At 41.0% G+C, this 21,758-nt stretch overlaps 1 protein-coding gene across 7 annotated transcripts in view; it reads right to left on the bottom strand.

Moving 5' to 3' along the window:
* Positions 1-21,758, bottom strand: part of DNM3 (dynamin 3) — a 694,116-nt gene that overhangs the window by 280,716 nt on the left and 391,642 nt on the right. The window lies entirely within an intron of this gene.

Below are 21,758 nucleotides of genomic sequence, written 5' to 3'. Positions count from 1 at the left end.
AAGTCACTTCATCCTCCACTGCCTCAGACACAAACAGGTCCAGATTCATTAAGGCTTTTCTCCTGTTTTGTGTCTGTGGGAAAAATCCTTAGTGAATCAGGTACTCAGATTGTAAGCCTCCTGGGGATAGGTAAATACCTATAGTACCTAAATATAATCTGCTCTGAAGTGTCAGAATGGTGGAATATAAATGAAATATTAATTTATTTAACAGGAAACTGGCAACTTTTAGGTTTCATTTCGGCTCAGTCTTAATGGCAAGGCAACGTAATGCTCAATGGTATCACAATGTACTCTGACCTCCCTGAGATTACATCAGGGTAACCAGATGGCTCCAGGTCATCAGGGACCAGCTGAGCAGTCATGGTTTTGCTTCATTGCAAGCATGGACAATGGGAAATCAGAATTAGAAGTCCATGAATAAGCTGCAGCTTTGAACAACTAAAACAAAGCTTCAATGATAGGATTCATGTAAAAGAAACAATTTAAATATGCAGTCATATTAATCCAATGCATGCTGATTGTTGCTACACGGAAATAACAAAGCATTAGGATTGTAATTAATTTACTGCAGCTTTAATTTATCCAAGGGATAGTATGCCCTTTTCTTAATATCCCCTTCCTTATGCTCCAAAACCCTATTCGCACCAATATCTTCTCCTTTGCAAACTTTGTCAAAAAAACTCATACAAGCAGTCCCAAAGCTCCCACAACATTAGGCCAATTGGGCTATATTCCCTTCTGAAAACAGGGCTGTATAAGGTCCACAGTTCCCGAGTCTGTTATCAAGCAGACATCCTAGAAGTGATTTCCAATTAGTTTAAACATTCACTGGTTTTGCTCATTTTTGGATGTGAAAGATGCAAAAAAAGATGTAAAAGATGCAAAAAAAAAAAAAAAAGACATTTAGCCGATATAAGCTCTATTGTTGGACTGCCATCATTCATGCCTTTTAGACCAGAATCAGTTGCACTCCCGTTGGAGACTGCTGCAAAACGCATTCAAAGTTCAGACCTGGTTAATGGTCACTGAAAATATTTGAAGAGTCCCAAAGGCATTGAGACTTTTCCCAGACACCTAAGAGGTGCACACTTTGCTAATGTACAATTTTTGGTCTTAGCTTTGCTTTTTTTTTTTAACCAGTAAGAAATGTCTGAGGGCAAATTGTAGTTTTTCATTATCTTGGAAAGCTAAGATTCTTGATTTATGGAAAATAGATGTCAGTGTGAGATCAAGAATTCCTCTCACAGCATCCAGTGAGATTCTCTGGTAGTCTTTTTTTCTGTGCGGCTTTAGTGTAAGGTACAGAACTTTTGCTTTATGACAGTGTAAGAGTATTAATTTTCATTTTTACAATCAGTGTTAACATAGTAGAATTATACAATTTATTTGTACGCATGAAAACCAACTTTTGTCTCGTTAAACTGACTTTAGTTCTATTAGTTAATAAATTGTTTTCTAAGTGCATTTGCTCCGACATCATGTGGCTATCTCATCTTTCCAAGGATTTGATATACACAGCCAAGGACTTTCCAAGACCTGAAATCAGCGAATCCAAGTTTTCAGTCTCCAGTGAAAAGAACACCTGATCATCAGTGTTCTTCTTAGTGTTTGGGTAATTGCCAGGTTCTTGTGGCCTGGTTTGGCCTCTGTTGGAAACAGGATGCTGGGCTTGATGGACCCTTGGTCTGACCCAGCATGGCAATTTCTTATGTTCTTAGTGTAGACAAATTATTGAATTTTCTGATCTCGTCCATTAGCTCTGAGGTTGATGTTTAACATGATTGGAGAAAGGATGGATTCCTGTAAACACTGACTAGTAAAGGTTTGGTGAATGAGCAGCAGTCATCCTTGATGATTTGTTGTTTTACTCCAATTGTAGGAGGCACTAGTAAGCACTGAATACTAACAGCTAGTAAGAGAAAAATACATCTTTAGTTTTATTACAAGATATTTTATAAAGAGTAGTATAACTTACCAAACAAAGCAGAGTAAACCCTCAGCTCAGAGTTCCCAAGCCATTACAGTCAAATACGAATCAGTTTGGGGGCCAGGCTCCTGATGCCAGTATCAGCCAGGCTGCCTATTATGATGTCATGATCAATGGTCTCAAATGTAACCACGGAATCAGGGAGGATTAGGATAGAGGGATTTGTGGCATTGGAAGCTCTCTAAGAAGTGCACAAGGTTAGTGGAAGGCATCTCACTTGCTGTCAAAGTGTTGCTTCTTGAGCATCCTCAAACATAAAATGACCTTAGCCTATGCTTTGCTATTCAAAATGCTCTAGTCCTCAGGCAGATAGATGCTGCTAACCATATAACGATATAAATACAAAGCAAAATGTCTCACCTCAGCAAGGGAGCAAAAAGTATTAAGCACAAATTGGCAAGCTCTCAATCACTGGTCAAAAAACCTCCTTAATAACAGCAATTATAAATTTGAACTTACCACACAAATGTGATATGTCAAAAAACAAATAAAATCACTTAATTTAGAGACCAAAGAAAATCAAAACTGAAGACATGGAAAGCATAATAAAGCCGATATAACCAACGTTTCACTATACTAGCTGCATCAGGGCATTTGTGCGAATACACATCTGTCTATACGTTGGGACGGACACCCCTAGACAATTTTTGTGCTTTCACCCTCCCACCTCCTGTTACAGGGTTGCAGATGGCTTTTCTCTGTTGAATGACATTCGGCGGAGCTGGAAGGAAACGAAACAAATCTTAGCCAGCCTGCTGCCTCTAAATATTTACCACCCTAGGCATAGGCATAGTGGGTGTCTATTGACAAATCCAGGGCTGCCTACATGCACTCTACGTACTTCGCAACAAGAGCTATTAGTTGTCCCTTTGCCCAAATTGCTAAGACTGGAACACACTCATGAAATCTGTTTTTCTTATTTGGCTCCCAGTCTTTGGAATTCTTTTCCTTTGGTGTTATGCCTTGCAAAAAACTGTCTCAAATTTAGGAAGTCCCTCAAAACCTCTCTTTTCACAAAGGCCTTCCAAGATTAATATTTTTCTGATTTTACAGGTATTTTAAGTTGTATTTAATTTTATACACGTATTTTATTTTTTTTTTTACTATAATTACTATTTGTATTTTATTTTATTTTTTTCTCATTTTAAGAGTTTGAATCTTAATTTTTTTAGTTTTAAAATTCTGAATTTTTAATTTGTTGTTTTCACTATTAGCTTTAATGTATAGTATGTTTGTTTTTGATTATGTAGATCACATTGATATACATATGTAAGAAATACAATTCTTCAAAATTAAATCACAAAAAAACAATCAAAATTCAAAATCATACAGGTGGTACTCAGAAAATAGACATTTTACAATCTTAGCAGTGACATGGTGTCTACACAAAGATCAAATGAAGTGTGACAGATTCAAGGCAGGAGGAAGCATTTTATAGGAGAAAAACAGTCAGCTGACTGAATCTCGACCAATCACAAAAACTAATTAAACACTTGTTGGAAAACCAATATTCATAAAAAAATGTACGATTCAATTACTGTATTTCACTAGGTTTCATGGATCATAATCAAAAAATTCATCTTTATTCCTAAATGGTGTAAAACAGCATCCCAGTTGCCACCTCGCAAATCCTTCTTGAAGTGATCAATGGTGAAACTGCGCAGCTGTTCAAAAGAATGTCCCATGGGATATCATGTGTCCCATGGGATATCTGGGTTCTGTCAGACAAGTTCTAACAAGACTTGTTTTACCTACAGAAAGAAGAGAGCAAGGACATTGAATGACCATACACTAGAAAAGTAGACAAATAATTGGTGTGAAAACAAAGAGAATTCTTTCTAGAATCTACAAGATTCACAAAATTTTTCAATTGTTAACTGACTGTACAAATTGAGCAATGACTACATTTAAAATGACTAATTAGCTGTTCACCAGTCAATATCGGCCAAATTTTAAATCAGCCACGCATGCAAATTCCGGCAGTTACGTGCACAAGTGCCAGGCCCTTAAAAAGGGGTGGGCCAGGGGGCGGGGTCTAGAGTGGGATAGAGCCTGGCTGCTGTCCTGGGGAAGCGCGCACTGCAGCCGGCCAGCACACGCAAACTACTTCTGTCTGGAGGAGCAGTAAGTAGTGAAACAAACAAAATGTAAGTAGATAGGAAGGGGTTAGGGGTCGGAGTGGAGAGAGGAAGGGAAGGCAGGTTAGGCAGGGTGGGAGGGAACGGGGGAAGGCCCGATTTCATCGCCGCACGTAAATTACTAAAATCCTTCCTCCCTTCATGCGCCGCCTGCACATGTGCGCGTGGATTTTAAAATTTGGCACGGTATGTGTGCGTGGACCACGGATTTTATAACGTGTACGTGCCGAGAACCGGACGCACGCGCACGTGTACCTTTTAAAATCTACCCCTATATGTGCAGTAATAGATTTGGATACAGCCATACATGTAATGCTGAAGGACACAATCTCTCAGAGATTCCAATTCCTAGTATAAGTAATCCTCATCTATTTATTTATGTATTTAAAATACCTTATTTACCACTTCCCCAACCCCAAAAAGTCATCTGTTATGGTTTACAATAGCAACATACACAATAGAATCGCATTTAAAACAGAATTTGAGTAGTCTGAAAACAAGGGTGCAATGAAAAGATTTTCCAATGGCGATGGAAAATCAATGATAGATAATGATAATATAAACTATATATGCTCATCACGAGAAGTCAACTAATTGTGAAAATTCAATAAATCAGAGTATATTTTACCTAAAATTCATAACTCTTGTCAATCCACCTGGAAAACAGATTGTATCTGCCAATGGTTCTCTTTTAGAAGCTCTTTCTATTTACGTTGCACAATTTTTAAGAGTTTTTGTTCCTTCTGCACCATCATATATTTATGTCTCTACACACTTAATGCTGTTAGTTCAGGATTTGGAAAATATGATTGGTGTTAGTTTTTTGGTCACTTTCGATATAAACACCTTATATACAAACATACCATAAGGTGGTGCTATTGAGATCATCAGAAATCATCTCCACACATCCTAGACCCCACTGAGTTCCTGCATAGTTCGTCATTCAGCTTGCAACACTAGCTTTGAAAGAATTTTTTTAAAGGTCAAATTTATCATTTGATCTCTGGAACCATGATGGATGCTACTATGGCTCCATTAGTCACTAATCTAGTCATGGTAACCTTTGAAGAGAACTAGCTTTTCAATACACCTTTCATTAATGACATAACCTTTATGGAAAAGATTCATTGATGTTTTCATTTTATCAATGGGTACTCTGGATAATTTATTGAGTTTTTACAATTGGATGAATTCTTGTGATCATATAAAGTTTACTTTACATTCTCATTGTATATTGTTTCTAGATCTCTTGGTTACAAAGGCTGCATCAGGAAGTTTTCACATTAAACATTTTCAAAAAAATCAACAAATAAGAATACCCCTTCTGTATTATTCTAGCTTTCATTCTGTTTCTTTGAAGAATAATCTGCCTACTTCTCATTTCTTAGATATAGACGCAATTGTTCCAAACTGGATGTTTTCAAACAAGAATATAAAACTTTGAGTGATACGTTTTTACACTGAGATTAACCCTATACTTGTGTTTGTAGGGTATATAAACATGCTCTTTCTGCTCACAGAGATTTATTAGTAACTCCAAAAGCTGACTGCAGTACCTCAACTGACATTTTCACTTGTGTATTGCGTTACTCTGCATTATTTACTATAATCACCACTGAAAAGTCTTTTCATTGCGCCCTTGTTTTCAGACTACTCGAGTAAGGGTTACTTATACTAAGAATAGGAATCTGCGAGTTTGTGTGTCCTTCAGCACACCCTGTACCCAAACCTATTTCACATGCACTTTGGCTGGTGAACAGCTAAATTGGTCATTTTAAATGTGGTCATAACTCTATTGTGCAGTCAGTTCACAATTGAAGAATGGTATGAATCCTATAGATTCTACAGAGTATTCTCTTTGGGGCAGATTTTCAAAGGGGTACGAACGGAAGATATGTGCGTACCCCCCGAAAACCTACCCCAAGTTCCCCCTATGCGCGCCAAGCCTATGTTGAATAGGCTCGGCGGCACGCGCAAGCCCCGGGACGCACGTAAGTCCCAGGGCTTTCCTGGGGGGCATGCCGGGGCGTGTCGGGGGGGGGGGCATTTTGGGGGTGTGGCCGAGGCCTCCGAAACAGCTCCTGGGCCGGGGAATTGTGCACCGGCCAGCTGGCCGGCGCAGGCATAACTTTTATTTATTTATTTGTAGGGTTTTATATACCGTTATTCGGTAGAGCCATCATAACGGTTTACAAATCTGCAATTATCATCCAACATATGCAATTATCTTACAATCAAATTGAGTTAACATATTAGTTGGGAACAGTAGGGTTTTGTGAACAATCAACATATTTTCTTAGTCGTTGAATAACAGAATATTGCGGAGAACATTTTCAAACTAACGGATCAAGGGAGTGAGCAGGGAGGGGTAGAAAAGGAGGGTACATCAGGAGAGCATGAAGGAGGAGGATTATGCTTGCGAGTTCTGTTGAGTGCTGGGATGATCAGGTGTCAGAATAGAGTTTGCGGAATAAAAATGTTTTTAGGTCTTTTTTAAATGTTTTTTGGATGTGCTGGGTCCTCAATTCTATGGGTAGGGTGTTCCAAGTTTTGGGGGAAGCAATGGAAAATGCTCTCTCTCGCGTAGTTGAAAGATGAGCTTCTCTTAAGGTAGGGATGTTTAGGAATCCTGTATTGTTGGAGCGTAGGTTTCTTTGTGGGTTTTGGGGGGTAATGTTTAAGCCTTTTAGTCCATTAAGATCATCATTTAAGATTTTATGAATGATGGTCATAGATTTGTAGGTAATTCGTGCAGAAATAGGAAGCCAGTGAAGAGAGGTTAAAATGGGTGTAATGTGTTCGTTTCTTTTTTTTCCGGTAAGGATTCTGGCAGCTGAGTTCTGCAGTATTTGGAGTGGTTTGAGGGATGATGAAGGGATTCCAATAAGTAATGAATTGCAGTAATCGAAGGTGGAGAAAATAAGCAGTTGGAGGACGGTTCTGAAGTCAGAAGGGTTGAGAAATGGCTTTATGTGTCTTAGGGTTAGTAGCTTGTGGTATCCTTCTTTCATTTTATTTACAATGTGGGGTTTGAAAGAGAGTTCAGCATCGATGGTAACTCCAAGGTTCCTGGTATGGGTGGTAGGGATTATAGTTGTCATTTGTTTATCTAGGATTGTCAGGGGTGGCGGAGTTGGATTGGGTTTTTTATCCATGAGTATGATTTCAGTTTTGTCGAAGTTGATTATGAGTTTCAGGGAGTTTAGTAAGTGCTTGATTGAGATAAGTAGATCTGATGTTTTTTTGTATGTGTCTTCAATTGAGTTTTGAATGGGAATTAGAAGCTGAATGTCATCAGCGTAGATGAAATGTGAGATTCCATGATCTTTTAGTAGTTGGCAGATGGATAGGAGGTAAATGTTGAAGAGGGTAGCAGATATGCCGGGGGTTTAGATAGGGCTGGGGGGGTGGGTTAGGTAGGGGAACGGAGGCAGGCTGTGTGGCTCAGCGCGCGCAGGCTGCCGATTTTGGGCAGCCTTGCGCGTGCCGACCCCGGATTTTAAAGGCTACACGTGTATCTATTAAAATCCGGTGTACTTTTGTTTGCACCTGGTGCGCGAAGAAAGGTACGCAGGGGCGTACTTTTATAAAATCTACCCCTTTGTGTTTTCACTAATTGCTCATCTACTTTTCTTGTGTATGTCATTCAATGTTCTTGCTCTCTTTTTTTTAACAACATTTTATTGATTTTCAAGCAATAACATAGATCCATACAGTAACCAGAAAAACATACAGTGGCTATAGAATAGCAATACTGCACATTACCCCCCCCCCAACTCTTCATTAAGCAATTAAAATGCTACACCATTTCGTGATTGATATGTCTAGACTCACAATTACATGAAAATAAAACGTAGAAGCAACATTGTAACAAACAGAAATCATACTATCCATTAATTACATACTCTAGATGATTACATACTCTAGATGATAAAAATATGATATGAAATGAAAAAATAAAATAAGATAAAATAAAATAGAGTAAAATATACAGTGGTCCCTTGACTTACGAATTCAATTGGTTCTAGAGGGCTGGTTGTAACCCAAGTTGGTTGTAAGTCAAGACTTTTTTCCATAGGAAATAATGGGAAAACCAATAATGCGTTCCGAACCTCCCAAAAGCACCCCTTACCTAACCATTTCTATAATAAAAATGGTTGTATAAGATCATTAATTACCAGAAACACCAATACTTCCTCCTCCACCAGTTCCTTTACGATATCTGCATATGGACTCTCTACCTGGGTAACATCAAGCTAGGTTGAGAGATCACTGCACAAATCTCATCAAATCTTCATAAGAGAGCATTGTTCTGTTTGTACGCCACACTCTGAATGTCAAAGTGGCCCCTAACCCCTACACTAATACCTAAACCTCACCTCAAGTTACTAGGTGGGCCTCCCATAGACACATAAATACATAAAAATACCTATCTAGCATGAGGGCATTATGGTTAGTCTCTCTCATTATGGTTGTAACTCAAGATCTGTTCGTAACTCAAAACCAAAATTTTGGTTGTAACTCAAAATTTGTTTGTAACCCGAAACCTTGAATGTTGGTCGTAACCCAAGTTGGTCGTAACCCGAGTCGTTCGTAACACAAGGGCCCCACTGTATATCCCCAACTAATGAAAATAATGTGGATAGCATTGATATTTACTCTGCAAAACGCATGTGTAATGTACACTCATCAGGAATGTAATGTAATGAAGGGATTCCATATTAAATGAAAGGAAGAAAGACATATTTAATAGTTGTCAAAGATGCTAAGTGACAGACGTCATGTAGAAGTCTCACCCCTGTGGAAAATGGAGGTGGCTGTATTATTCTCCAATTAGTAGCAAAAGCAATTCGGGCAGCAGTGAATACTTGTGTGCAGAGCTTTTGTTGATGTTTATTCAGTTCTGATCAGGGAACATTTAACAAAGCAGATTCTACTGATGGTAAGCAGGTGGTATCAAAAACTTTGTTTATCCATCGGAATACATTTTGCCAAAAGGGGAGTATACCAGTACATTGCCACCAGATATGGAGGAATGTACCAGCTTGGCCACACCCTCTCCAGCATAGATGGCACTGAGTAGGGTAAAATTTGTGTGGCCTATGTGGTGTGAGATACCATTGATAAAGCATTTTATAGCAGTTTTCCTGCAGGCATTCAGAGATAGAGCACTTCTTAGCCACAACATATATGCAGTCCCAAACCATTGGATCAAGTTTACGTCCTAAATCAACTTCCCATTTAACAATGTGTGAAAATGATTGCTGACCTCAAACATTAAGCATTCTATAAATCTTTGAGATTATCCCTGCAATGTGTCAGAGTGTTGGAAAAAAGTTTCAAACAGTATTCATCCTTCATGCATAGTGCGTCATTTCCTCACAGAATTTAGAAAGTGCCTGACTTGGGCGGATGCTAAAAAGTTAATGTGTTTCAAGTGGTATAGATGTTCCAATGTCTTTTGTGACATTAAATTCCCTTGAGAGAGGAGATGACCAAGAGTAGAAATCCCTGCTAATGTTCAGTCCAGAAAAAGAGAAGTTTGGTGTCCCGCCGGAAACAGTGAGTTGTGGAATAATGACGATTGATAAAAATATGAGTAATCTCCCATTAGTTTTGCCCTCCATGGACTCCAAACCTTTAAAGTTGTATGTGTGATCCAGGGAAGGCTGCACAAAGGAAGCCATGTTTGTTTAGGTTGCCACGGCATTGCATCAATCATCATTTGTTCAATGGTTACCCATTGTTTGGATGCAGACTGATGACCAAGATCTAGTAAAGCTTGTAATTGAGCAGCTGTAAAGTATCATTGGAGGTTAGGGGTACCAAGACCGCCATTACGTTTTGGTAAGTAGAGAATTCGGCAAGAGACCCGGGGGGGGGGGGGGGGGGGTGCCGCTTCCAAATGAAATCAAAGATTTTCTTCTGCCGAACACGAAGTTGGGCAGAAGAAAGAAAGATTGGGAGCGCAGAAAACAGATATAAAAATTTGGGAAGAATAGTCATCTTTGCAATGGGAATACGCCCAAGCCATGAAGAGGGACCACTGTTCCATCTACTTAAATCTCTATAGACTGCAGTAAAGGAGTATAGTTGAGGGAGAACAATTCAGATGTATGGGATCCAATATGTGTCCCTATGATTTGGCCCACCAAAAAGAGAATCGTCTTGTAATCCGTGAAGTCACATTAGCTGGCAGGTTAATATTTAGCAGTTCAGATTTATTGAAATTTACTTTAAACCCCAACACTTTCCTAAAGGGTTTCAATTCAGATTCAATCCCCACCAGGGAAGTATTTGGCTCAGTAATGGTAAACATACTATCGTCAGCAAATAACAATAATTTGAAGTGAGTGGTCCCGACACAAACTCCGGTAATATAAGAGGCCATGCATACTCTGGTCGCAAACGGTTCTAATAATAGGGGAAAAAAATAGTGGAGAAAGGGGACACCTCTGTCTAGTTCCTCTGCTAATGGGGAAATCATGTCCGTAGCTACCATTAACCTTCACCCTGGCCCTGGGATGTTCATAAAGTTTCTGAATCCATTGTAAGAAGCAAGGCCTAAACCCATCTGCTGCAAGGTATGAAAAAGAAAAGACCAGTGTACGAGGTTGAAAGCTTTCTCTGCATCTATGGAAAGAAGCATGGAAGGTATGTTTTCTTAGTTCACCCACCATATTAGATCTATTATTTTCCGAACACTGTTGGCAGCCATGCGCTGTGCTATAGACCCTACTTTATCAGTGTGTAACAAAAAGGGCATGTACCTATTTAAAAGCAAGGCCAGTATCCGGGCTAGTAATTTTAAGTCCAGGTTTATTAAAGAAATTTGCCTATATGAACTGCATAGTGTCGGATTTCTACCTGGTTTAGCAATGATTGTCATTCCAGCTATGTTAGAATTTTCCGGAAGAGACCCCCCCCCCCCCCCGGCAGATATGGTTGAAATACGCAGGAGAGGTTCAGTCAGAACATGTGAAAATTTATAACAAGCGCTGGAGAAGCCATCTAGTCCAGGGGCTTTACCAGGTTTAAGGGTTTTAATTACATAAAGGACTTCCGTGACATAATGGGTTCATCCAAGAATTGCACATGTTCCAGGGATAGAGCCGGAAGTTCTATAGCCTGCACGTAATGTAAAATTTCAATGTCTGCTATTGAAGGGTCTGGCTGCTCGTTTTCAAAGGGGGAACAATGTACGGTGTTTCCATTTGAAAACGAACTGCAATGTACATATGGCCTGATGTGCAAGCGTATGTTACAAATAACGTGGATCACTCCACATTGGCCCATACAGGACTAAACTGTCGTTAACTTCTCTTTACTAAAATTCAATAAAAATTATACAGGAAAAAAGGTTGAATTCTGAAAAATAGAAGCCTGTAATTTTGTTTACTTCCATTTGATAACACAGTAACAAAAGCCAATGCTTTGAAACAGAATCCTTCTTTGGAACGGCAATAGGTTATGGGTTATGGGCTTTGTTCTGCCCCCATATGCCAGAGTCTTCAATATCTATTTAAGAACCCTATTAAAACAGCATTTCTAGCTGTTCTTCTCTTTTCTTTATTTCCCTGCTTGTGTTACTCACTGCTGGATTTATTTCTTCTTCTTTTGCCATGAATTTTGTGCAGATGACATCAATTCTATACACTCCCACACTAAAAGCCTTCATTCTCCAAGTACTCACAATAAAGCAAACAGCTGAAAACAGGGCACGTCTTGTGTTTCTGTATGTACACCAGTTTCTTTAGAGGCAAGAAAAACAAAGTTATTTCCTGCAAGTTTACTACTGCAATTAAAGTGACCAGTGAAACTCAACTGCCTTTGGCTTATATCCAGTAATAAAACCAGATGTATAAATCCTGGTCCTGAATTATGATGTGATCTAACGCATTTTGACAGAAAGCAGTTACATTCTTTTAACTCACCCAAGCTCTATATTTTCACTCCAATATTTTATTTTTACTAGAGGGTTTCAAAGAAAAGTTCAGGAAATAAAGGTCAATAAACAAGAAGGAAATAAGGTGCTACCTTTTTAGTGGACTAACTTAATACATTTCGGATTAGCTTTTGGGAGCTACATTCTCCAGCGGGTCAAAATTTAAATGACAAGCTGACTAGCATGGCAATCGCCTTACTTCATCCAAAGGAAAGTTCATAATTCAAACATTTTGTAAATGGATCATTCATTTAAAAAAAACAAAACATTAAAAACTATAAGGTTGCTATTCAGCACCACATAACCTGATAAATTTGGACTCATCCAGCTAAGTGGCAGTATTTCAATATTCAGTTGCATTCAGCAGCCGTTACTTAGCCAGACAATTCAAACTTATTTGGTATATTCAGCAGCGTAGTTGCACCGCTGAATATCCCAGCTAAGTTAGGCAGCAGTGTTTAACTGGCTAACTTTCCTAGCTGCATACGTTCTGAATATGGACCTCTTTGTGGCCTGGGCTAGACTTATGATTTTGGCACCCAAAAGCACTCAATTTAGAAGCTCCCTCTTTTTGTGGGGGAGGGGGAATTAAAGGGTGGAGAAGGCATAAATGGATGCTGGACAGGGGGCTTTAATGAAGGGAGCTATGGGGGAAGGGAGAAAAGGATTAAAGACCACGGCCTGGTATCTCTTTCTCCCTCCTCCCAATTGCATCCTCCCGACCAGCATCCCTTTCTCCCATTCCCAATAAAGCCCCCTACCCAGAATCTATTTTCTCTGTCTCTCCTCCATTTCTTTCTCTCTTCCTTATTCTCTCTCCTCCCAGCATCATGCCCTTCCTCATCTCTCTTTGCCTCCCATCCATGTCGCTATTCCTTTCCCCCACTCCATTCCCATCCCACTGTCTCTTCACCTCCCTTCCTTACCAATGCTTCAGGGTCTGTCCGTTACCTGCAGCAGAACTGCCCTTGTGCTATAAAGAGTGTCACACCGAAGCTCCCCAGTTCCAGAGACATGAGTGACACGATATACAGTAGGATGCAGAAGGACATCTGTACTTTATCAGAGATTTTACCCACCAGCTACTGAGCACCGGGAGGGCCATCTGAACTTAGTGATGACATCAGGGTTGCCTATAGGAAAATCTGGGCCTCTGTGGCTAGATTGGCTTAGTTCTTGGATAAGCCCCTATACACAGTGACACACTTTCCACAAAGAACTAAGGATGTGCAGTGAAATAAAAATTGATTTGGTTCACATTTTTACTTGGAGGGACAGGAGGGGTTACATTTGTTTTTCAGTACCATTTAATGGGGTTTTTTCCCCCGATTAGTTTGTTTACCAAAACAAAAAAACCAGAAAAAACCCCAAACAGAAAAAAAAATCCTACAATGGGGTCCTGCTGCCACTTCCCAGGACATCTCTGGGACCCTTCAACATCCCCCTCCCCCACCAATGAGCCTGCCCCAGGGGTACCCGGGCTGGTTTGAGCCACAGTCTCCCCAAGACTCCCCTGACTTTGACCAGGTCCATGGATCTTGACAATCACTACTCTACCGCTTTCATGGGGATCTTGCAAAAGGCAGGAACGACCATCACTCGCTCCTATCTCACTGTATCTCTTTATAAAGTGTGCTAGCCAGCCAAGAGACTGTGGCCAAAGTGATGTCAAAATGGTACCAGTTCCTGAAGGGGGGGAGGGGGTTTTTCTAGGGGAAGCTTCACTTTGGCAACTGCAATATGGCACCTTACGGCCATTACGTATTCCTGATTTTTCACGTGCAATGTTTGTATTTGGTGTCTTGCATAGTGGACATGTTATTTTGGTATTCTTTATTGTTGGCTGTCTATTTTGCATACTGTTATTTCCATATTGCTTACCAATAAAAAAACGTTTAAATATTAAAAAAAAAATGGTACCAGTTCCAGTGCCAACTGGCGTCATTTTCGTGTATGTGCCCCAGGGATCTGGACCAGACCAGTGCATTTTACTGTATTTATAGATGATCTGGAAAAGGGACTGAAGAGTGAAGTAATCAAATTCATATATAACATAAAATTATTTAAAGTTATAAGATTATGAGCTGATTATAAGAAATTGCAGGAGGACCTTGCAAGACTGGAAGATTGGGCATCCAAATGGCAGATGAAATGTAATGTGGATAAGTGCAAGGTGATGCATATAAAAATAATCTAAATCAGTGGTTCACAATAAGTTCTTGAAACACTCCTAGCCAGTCAGATTTTCAGGTTATTGACAACAAATATGCATGAGATAAATATTCATACACTGCCTCAACAGAATGCAAATCTCTCTCATGAATATTCATTGTGGAGATCCTGAAAACTGAAAGGTTAGGTGTGTCCCATGGATTGGGTTGTGAACCCCTGATCTAAATTATAGGTACAGAACCCTGGGATCCATATTAGGTGTTACCACCTAGGAAAAGGATCTTGTCAGGATTGGAGGGTATATGAGGCCTATCTTCCTGCTTGTTTATGTACATGTACCTTTTTTTTCAGTTTAAATTTCTTTTTCCTGGGAATTTAGTAGTGTTTATTACAGCAAAAAACAAAAATGGGAGCCATCAGTGGAAGAGACAGCAAATGTAAATGTCTGCAGAAAAAGACCCAATAGTCCATCCAGTCTGCATAGCAAGTTATGGTTATTTTTAGGGCAGTAACGGCTGCTCCATGTAGATTACTTCCATGCCTTGTTACAGGTAGTAATTGCCGTTCCATGCAGGTGACCCCATTAACATAGGTTACCCCTTTTCTTCCTTCATTTCCATCCTTTAGCCAGAAGGGATCCTCTGTGTTTATTCCATTACTGTTCTTGTCTTCACTACCTCTTCTGGAAGGGCATTCCATGCATGAAGCACCCTTTCCATGAAGAAATATTATCTGACATTGTTCCTGACTCATTTTTCCAGGTTTGTTCTTGTTGTAATAAACACTGCTAAATTCCCAGGAAAAATAAAAAACTGAAACTCGAGTTCCCGATTCTATGTAGAACATGGCCACTTGGTTGTCCATCTGAAAAGATTCTCTTAACCGAAAAAAGATGAAAGCTCTTAGGGGCTGATTTTAAAAGGAACGTGCGCACGTCCATGTGCGTGCGATTCCCGGCGCTCGCACATGGAGGTGCCGATTTTATAACATGTACACATTGGCGCACACGTTATAAAATCCAATGTCCATGCGCACGTGTGCGCCGGATTTTAACATCCGCGCGTGCATGTGTGGGCGAACAGCAACTCACACGCACAGGGGGGAATTTTCAAATTATGTGTGTGACGCGATCGACCTGTTTTCCAGTCCCCTCCCAGCCCGCTCCAATTAAGAAGCGGACTGGGAGGGAACTTCCCTACCCCACTACCTAACCTTATCTTTCCCCTCTCCACTCTGACCCCTAACCCTACATACCTACCCCAAATTTTTTTTATTTTACTACTTATTGCTCCTCCAAAGCAGAAGTATTTTCCATGCGCCAGCTGGCTGCCGGCGCATGCTTCCCCGGAACAGTAGCTAATGACCGCTGTTCCCAGCTGGCCTCCATCCCACCCCGCCCATCTCTGCCCAGACCATGTCCCCAGCCGCCCCTTTTTCCGGGCCTGGCACTTATGCGCATATTGGTGATTATGCATGTGGTCAGGTCCTTTAGAAAATGAACGCAAAGCACACCGGGCCCAGCCACCCGCATAGCTGCCGGGATCTATGCGCATGGCCCTTTGAAAATCGACCCATTAATGTATAGCAGATGGCTTGAGGCTCCAGGTGGCTGGTTTGTAGATGATTCCATTTTGGGCCACAATCCTTGGGTCCACACCATACTGGTGCGCATGCTGTATTCCTTGGTGGAAGCATCGGTAGACAGAATCACTTGATGTGGAGGCACGCACAATAAGAGGTCCACCTTTAGAACTTCTGGCTTCATCCACCACAAAAAGGATGCTCTCATCATGGAGGTCAGAGAGATTTGATAGGATAATGTCTGATTTCAATGGTTTCAGAGGCCTCACTGAAGGACCCAAGTGTGGAGACAAGTCAGCGAAACCACATGCACCATAACAGCCATGTGTCTCAAAAAGACCAGAACTAACCTTGCTGACACTTGGTCCTGTTGAAGAAGATACCTTACTAGGTCCATTAATAAAATGATTCTTGTTGTGGGCAGGTACTTGAGAGTTGAGCCCCTGTGCCACGACATGACCAACAACCCCGGGGGCTGCCCCTGGTCCATGTTGCTGGCGAGTGACCACATCCAGCACGGGCTAGACTGAAGCTAAAGGCTGAAGACTTAGAACCGGAACACTTGAACTAGGAACTAGGACATTTATGAAGAGCACCAGCAACCCATACTAGTCTCTGGAGTAGCCCTCCAGCCACTTGTAAGCCCTTTTGGACTAACCGCTTGAGAACAGCTTGAACGTAAGACTGACAAAGGCTAGAAGACTTGGAACAAGAAGCTGAAGTCTTGTACGTGACATTCAAGACTTGGACATGACGAATGCGGAAGCATGGATGAAGACTGAAGCAAGGCTGAGGACCAAAACAGACAGTTGGAAATGGAGGTCCAGGCTATGACAAGGAACCAAGACTGGGATCCAGACAACAAAGAGTGAAGGATCCAGAAGAGGAACCAGGCTGGAATTGACGACAAGATTCAGGCAAGGGTTCAAGACAAGGATGGACCACAGGCTGGGCAAGCTCCCTGAGAACAAGGAACTCATGATCTAGGAACTCGAAACTCTGAAACTTGGAACAAGACTTTAAAACAAGAAAGGAGGCTTCTGGTGATGTCATGAAGCTATGAGGATACTTTTACGGGAGCTCAGCTCAGGTGTTATTTTACAAACTTCACAAACTTGACCTTTATCATTGTAGATCTTACATTTTCGATTCGATGCACAGGGGGAATCCCTGGAACACCGTATGCTTGGTTTGGTGAGATATAACCATGAAATTGCAACGTATTACTAGAGAGAAAATGAAGGCTGGTGATTTACAAATGGCGGCTGTAGTTACACGATGTTAGGTTCTGTTTCATTTCTGCTTGCGGACCCAGCCGCGAGCAGGCATTTACCTTCGCGGCAGGGAGCAGCAGACTATGGCCTTCTTCGCAGCACGGAGTTGCTGCCAATGTCATCTCCTCGTGGCCCGAAGGCGTTCCCACGGCAGGAGCTGCCCTCTATTCGCCTTCTTCAGTGGCCTGGATGCCGCTAATGTCGGGGCCTGCCCCGAAGCCCAGCTTTGTCTCCGCTCCTGTGTCAGCGTTTTGCAGCATGGCCACTGGCCATGGTCCTGCACTGCTTCCTGTTCCTGCTCCTTAGGCGCGGGCCGTGCCTCCTTCAGAGATTTAAAGGGCCCATGGCCAGATTGCCCCGGGGCCCACCTGGACTCCTCCCTGGGCATTTCTTGATCTTCAGCCCTATATAAGGGCCCAGCTTCCAGTCCTTGGTTGCCTTCGCAAGGAGTTAGTCTCCTTGGGGTTAGTTCCTCCAAGGACTTCTCGTCTTCGCTCCTGCTGGCATTTTCCTGTTCTTTGTGGGATCCCTCATTGTTGTTCTATGTTCCTGGTATCTTCTGGATGTCCTTTGTCTTGTTCCTGATGTTTCTTGATCTGTTTCTGATGTTCCATGATCCATTCCTGATGCTCCATGATGTTCCTACTTTGATGTCCTGAACCCTTGGTTCCTCGTAGTCACCTCTCCTGGCGGGCCATGTCGTGTTTCGTCACCATGTGACATGTGCCTGTCTTCTCGTCTGCAGCTCAAGTCTCCGGAGGGTCACCCTTGCCCGAAGACAAGTCTCGTCTTGGTCCTCCGTCCCGACTTTCATTCTGGCCCTCGGATGTTCTTGAGGCTGCTCTGTCCATGCCTAAGACTCTGACTGAAACTGTTCCAATTCAGCATGGTCCGTGACCAGTCCCGTGGGTCCACCCTGTGGTTGGCTGTGTAGGACGTGCTGCATCGCAGCCTCAACCCAGTACTTGACTTTGTTCCTGAACCTTCACGTCCCAAACTTCTCGTCTGTGTCTTCACGTCTTCAAGTTCTTCGTCTGAGTCTTCGTGTCATAAGAATATAAGAAATTGCCATGCTGGGTCAGACCAAGGGTCAATCAAGCCCAGCATCTTGTTTCCAACAGCAGCCAAACCAGGCCACAAGAACCTGGCAATTACCCAAACACTAAGAATATTCCATGCTACTGATGCAATTAATGGCAGTGGCAATTCCCTAAGTAAACTTGATCAGTAGCCGTTAATGGACTTCTCCTCCAAGAACTTATCTAAACCTTTTTTGAACCCAGCTACACTAACTACACTAACCACATCCTCTGGCAACAAATTCCAGAGGTTTATTATGCGTTGAGTGAAAAAGAATTTTCTCCGATTAGTCTTAAATGTGCTACTTGCTAACTTCATAGAATGCCCCCTAGTCTTCTATTATTCGAAAGTGTAAATAACCAATTCACATCTACTCTTTCAAGACCTCTCATGATCTTAAAGACCTCTATCATATCTCCCCTCAGCAGTCTCTTCTCCAAGCCTTTCCTCATAGGGGAGCTGTTCCATCCCCTTTATCATTTTGGTTGCCCTTCTCTGTACCTTCTCCATCGCAATTATTTATTTATTTATTTGTTTGTTTGTTGAGTTTTATATACCGTCATTCGGTGAAGCCATCATAACTGTTTACAAGATTTAAATTGTAATTCTCTTAACAATTGTGAAAAATAGGTATATGTATAACAGGATGGATATTAAACAGAGGTTAAGCATTTCTAATCCTGGAAAGAATCATTTTGAGATAGGAGGGTTTGTTTGGTGCTGGATGGAGAAAATTTCTTTTGTGGATTTGGTTGAAAGTTCAATTGGGTGTTAGGATGATCAGAAGTATGAATGTCAATGTAGACTTTGCAAAACAGCCCTGTTTTTAGGTCTTTTTTGAAGGTTTTTAGGTTAGGTTGGGTTCTCAGATCTTTTGGGAGGGAGTTCCAAATTTTAGGGGAGGCAATGGAAAAGGCTCTTTCTCTGGTTGTTGTCAAGTGAGCATCTCTGGGGGGGTATATTTAAACGTCCTGAGTTGTTTCAGCGTAGGTTTCTTTGGGGATTCTGGGGGATTCTGTTTAAGTCATTTAGTCCTTGATGTTCATTGTTTAGTATTTTATGTATGATGGTCATGGATTTGTGTTCAATTCGTGCTTTAATTGGAAGCCAGTGTAGTGAAATCAAAATGGGTGTTATGTGATCATTTTTCTTTGTTCCTGTCAGAATTCTGGCTGCTGAATTCTGCAGAATCTGGAGAGGTTTGAGGTTTGAATATGGTATTCCAATTAGTAAGGAGTTGCAGTAGTCGATGATAGAAACTATAAGTAGCTGTAAGACAGTTCTGAAGTTAAAAGGGTTAAGAAATGGTTTTAAAAGTCTTAGGGTTAGTAATCTGTGATAACCCTCTTTAGTTTTGTTTGATATGTGGTTCTTGAATGAAAGCTCTTTATCAATAATAATACCTAGGTTCCTGATGTGGGTGGTAGGAAATATAGAGTTCATTTGATAGTCAAATAAAGGTAGGGGTGGTGGAGATGGATTGGGGTTTTTGTCCATGAGGATTATTTCAGTTTTGTCGATGTTGATTATGAGTTTCAGTGAAGTTAGGAGATGTTTAATTGAGATAAACAGAGCAGAGGTTTCCTTGTAGGTGTCTTCGATTGAATTTTGGATGGGAATTAGAAGTTGAATGTCGTCAGCATAGAGGAAGTGGGTGATTCCATTATCTTTCAGTAGTTGGCAGATGGGAAGAAGGTATATGTTAAATAGAGTGGCCAATAACGCTGATCCTTGGGGAACTCCAGTAATGAGGTTAATCTTTTTGGATGGGTTGTTGTTAATTAAAAATTGGTAGGTTCTGTCAGATAGGAGGAGAACCATTGTAGGGTGGTGTCAGTTAATCCGATTTCAGACAGTCGTTCTAAAAGTATATTGTGGTTTACTGTGTCGAAAGTGGCTGAGAGGTCAAGGAGAATGAGTAGGTATTTTTTTCCTTTGTCGAAGCCTTTTAGTATTGTGTCATTTAAGGAGAGATTCTGTGTTTAGATTTTTTCTGAATCCATATTGGGTTGTTGATAGGATGTTGTTTGTTTCAAGATAATCATCAAGTTGGGAGTGTACGACCTTTTCGATGGTCTTGGCTATGAAAGATAGATTTGAAATAGGGTGGTAGTTTGCAATGTTTTCAGGATCCAAGTTGTTCTTTATTAGAATTGGCTTGATTACTGCAGATTTGAGGCATTTGGGGTAATAGCCTTCAGTCAGTGATAAATTGACGATCTTGGTGATGGTTTTAGATATGGTGGGTTCAATTGTTTTGAGGGTTGTTATAGGGATGTTGTCTATTGGGTGGCTGGCAGGGTTCTTCTTTTTTTTTTTTTTTAATAATAGATTGAATTTCAAGAGTGGAGGCAGTATCAAAGTTTGACCATGATGAGGTTATCTTATTGTTCAGTTTGATGTTTTGGTTGTTGTTGGTTATGTTGGTTTGAATTAGTTTTGATATTTTATTGTTGAAGAAGTCAGCAAAATCATCACTTCCATGTTTGGTGCTAGTAGAATCTTGGGTGGTTTTAGTAAAGTTTTGAACTATTGAGAATAACATTCTGGGGATGTGATGAAATTTGGAGATTTTGCTGGAGAAGAATTCTTTTTTTGTATTGTTGAAGTTTTTATATTGTGCTAGGTGACGCCGATATATATTTAGTGTGGCAGTATTTTTGTTCCTTCTCCATTCTCTTCCTTTTTTCCTGAGTATACGTTTGGCTGTTCTGATGTTATCATTATTTATTTATTTTTAGTTTTTATATACCGATGTTCCTGTATAATATACATATCACACTGGTTTACAAGGAAATAAAACTGACGCCTCGGTGGGCAGTTTACATTGTAACAAGATAACAGTTAACATAAAGGGGCAGGGGAACTTAGAGGAGGTTACAGAAGATTAAGCATGTCTAGTTAAATAGCAAAAATGAACTATTCAGTAAACTATGTACAGAAGGTGATGGTGGGTCAGAGTCTAAGCAGATATGGTGTTCTTCCAGCTCTTAGATCTCCGGGAAAGCTTGTGAAAAAAACCAAGTCTTTAGCTTCTTTTTGAATGTAGTGTGGCACGGTTCGAGGCGAAGGTCTGGAGGGAGCGAGTTCCAGAGTGTGGGGCCGGCTGTGGATAGTGCGCGTTTCTTCAGGGAGGCTTTTGCCGGCTGGGTGCGTAGCATATTTCTGTACCCACGTCTGGTCGGTCTCTTGGAGGTGTGTAGCTGCAGTTGAAAAGTTAAATTGAGAGGAGAGATGTTATGTAGGGCCTTGTGTATCATCAGATTGGTTTTAAAGTGAATTCTGTATTTGATTGGTAGCCAATGTAGGTGCTGGAGGATGGGGGTGATATGATCCCTTTTTTTGGTGTTTGTAAGAATTCTGGCTGTAGCGTTCATGACCATCTGAAGTGGTTTGGTGGTGCAAGGGGGGAGGCCGAGAAGGAGTGAGTTGCAATAGTCCAGTTTCGGTAGTATGATAGCTTGTAGAACAAGGCGGAAATCTCTGTAGAGTAGTAGAGGTTTTAATTTTTTTAATACTTGCAATTTAAAGAAGCACTCCTTTGTAGTGTTGTTTATGAACTTGTTGAGGCTGAGTCT

This window comes from Rhinatrema bivittatum, chromosome 10, assembly GCF_901001135.1.
Source record: "Rhinatrema bivittatum chromosome 10, aRhiBiv1.1, whole genome shotgun sequence".
NCBI lineage: Eukaryota > Metazoa > Chordata > Amphibia > Gymnophiona > Rhinatrematidae > Rhinatrema > Rhinatrema bivittatum.
Note: the sequence above shows the minus strand (reverse complement) of the source record. Positions and strands in the feature narration are given on the sequence as shown.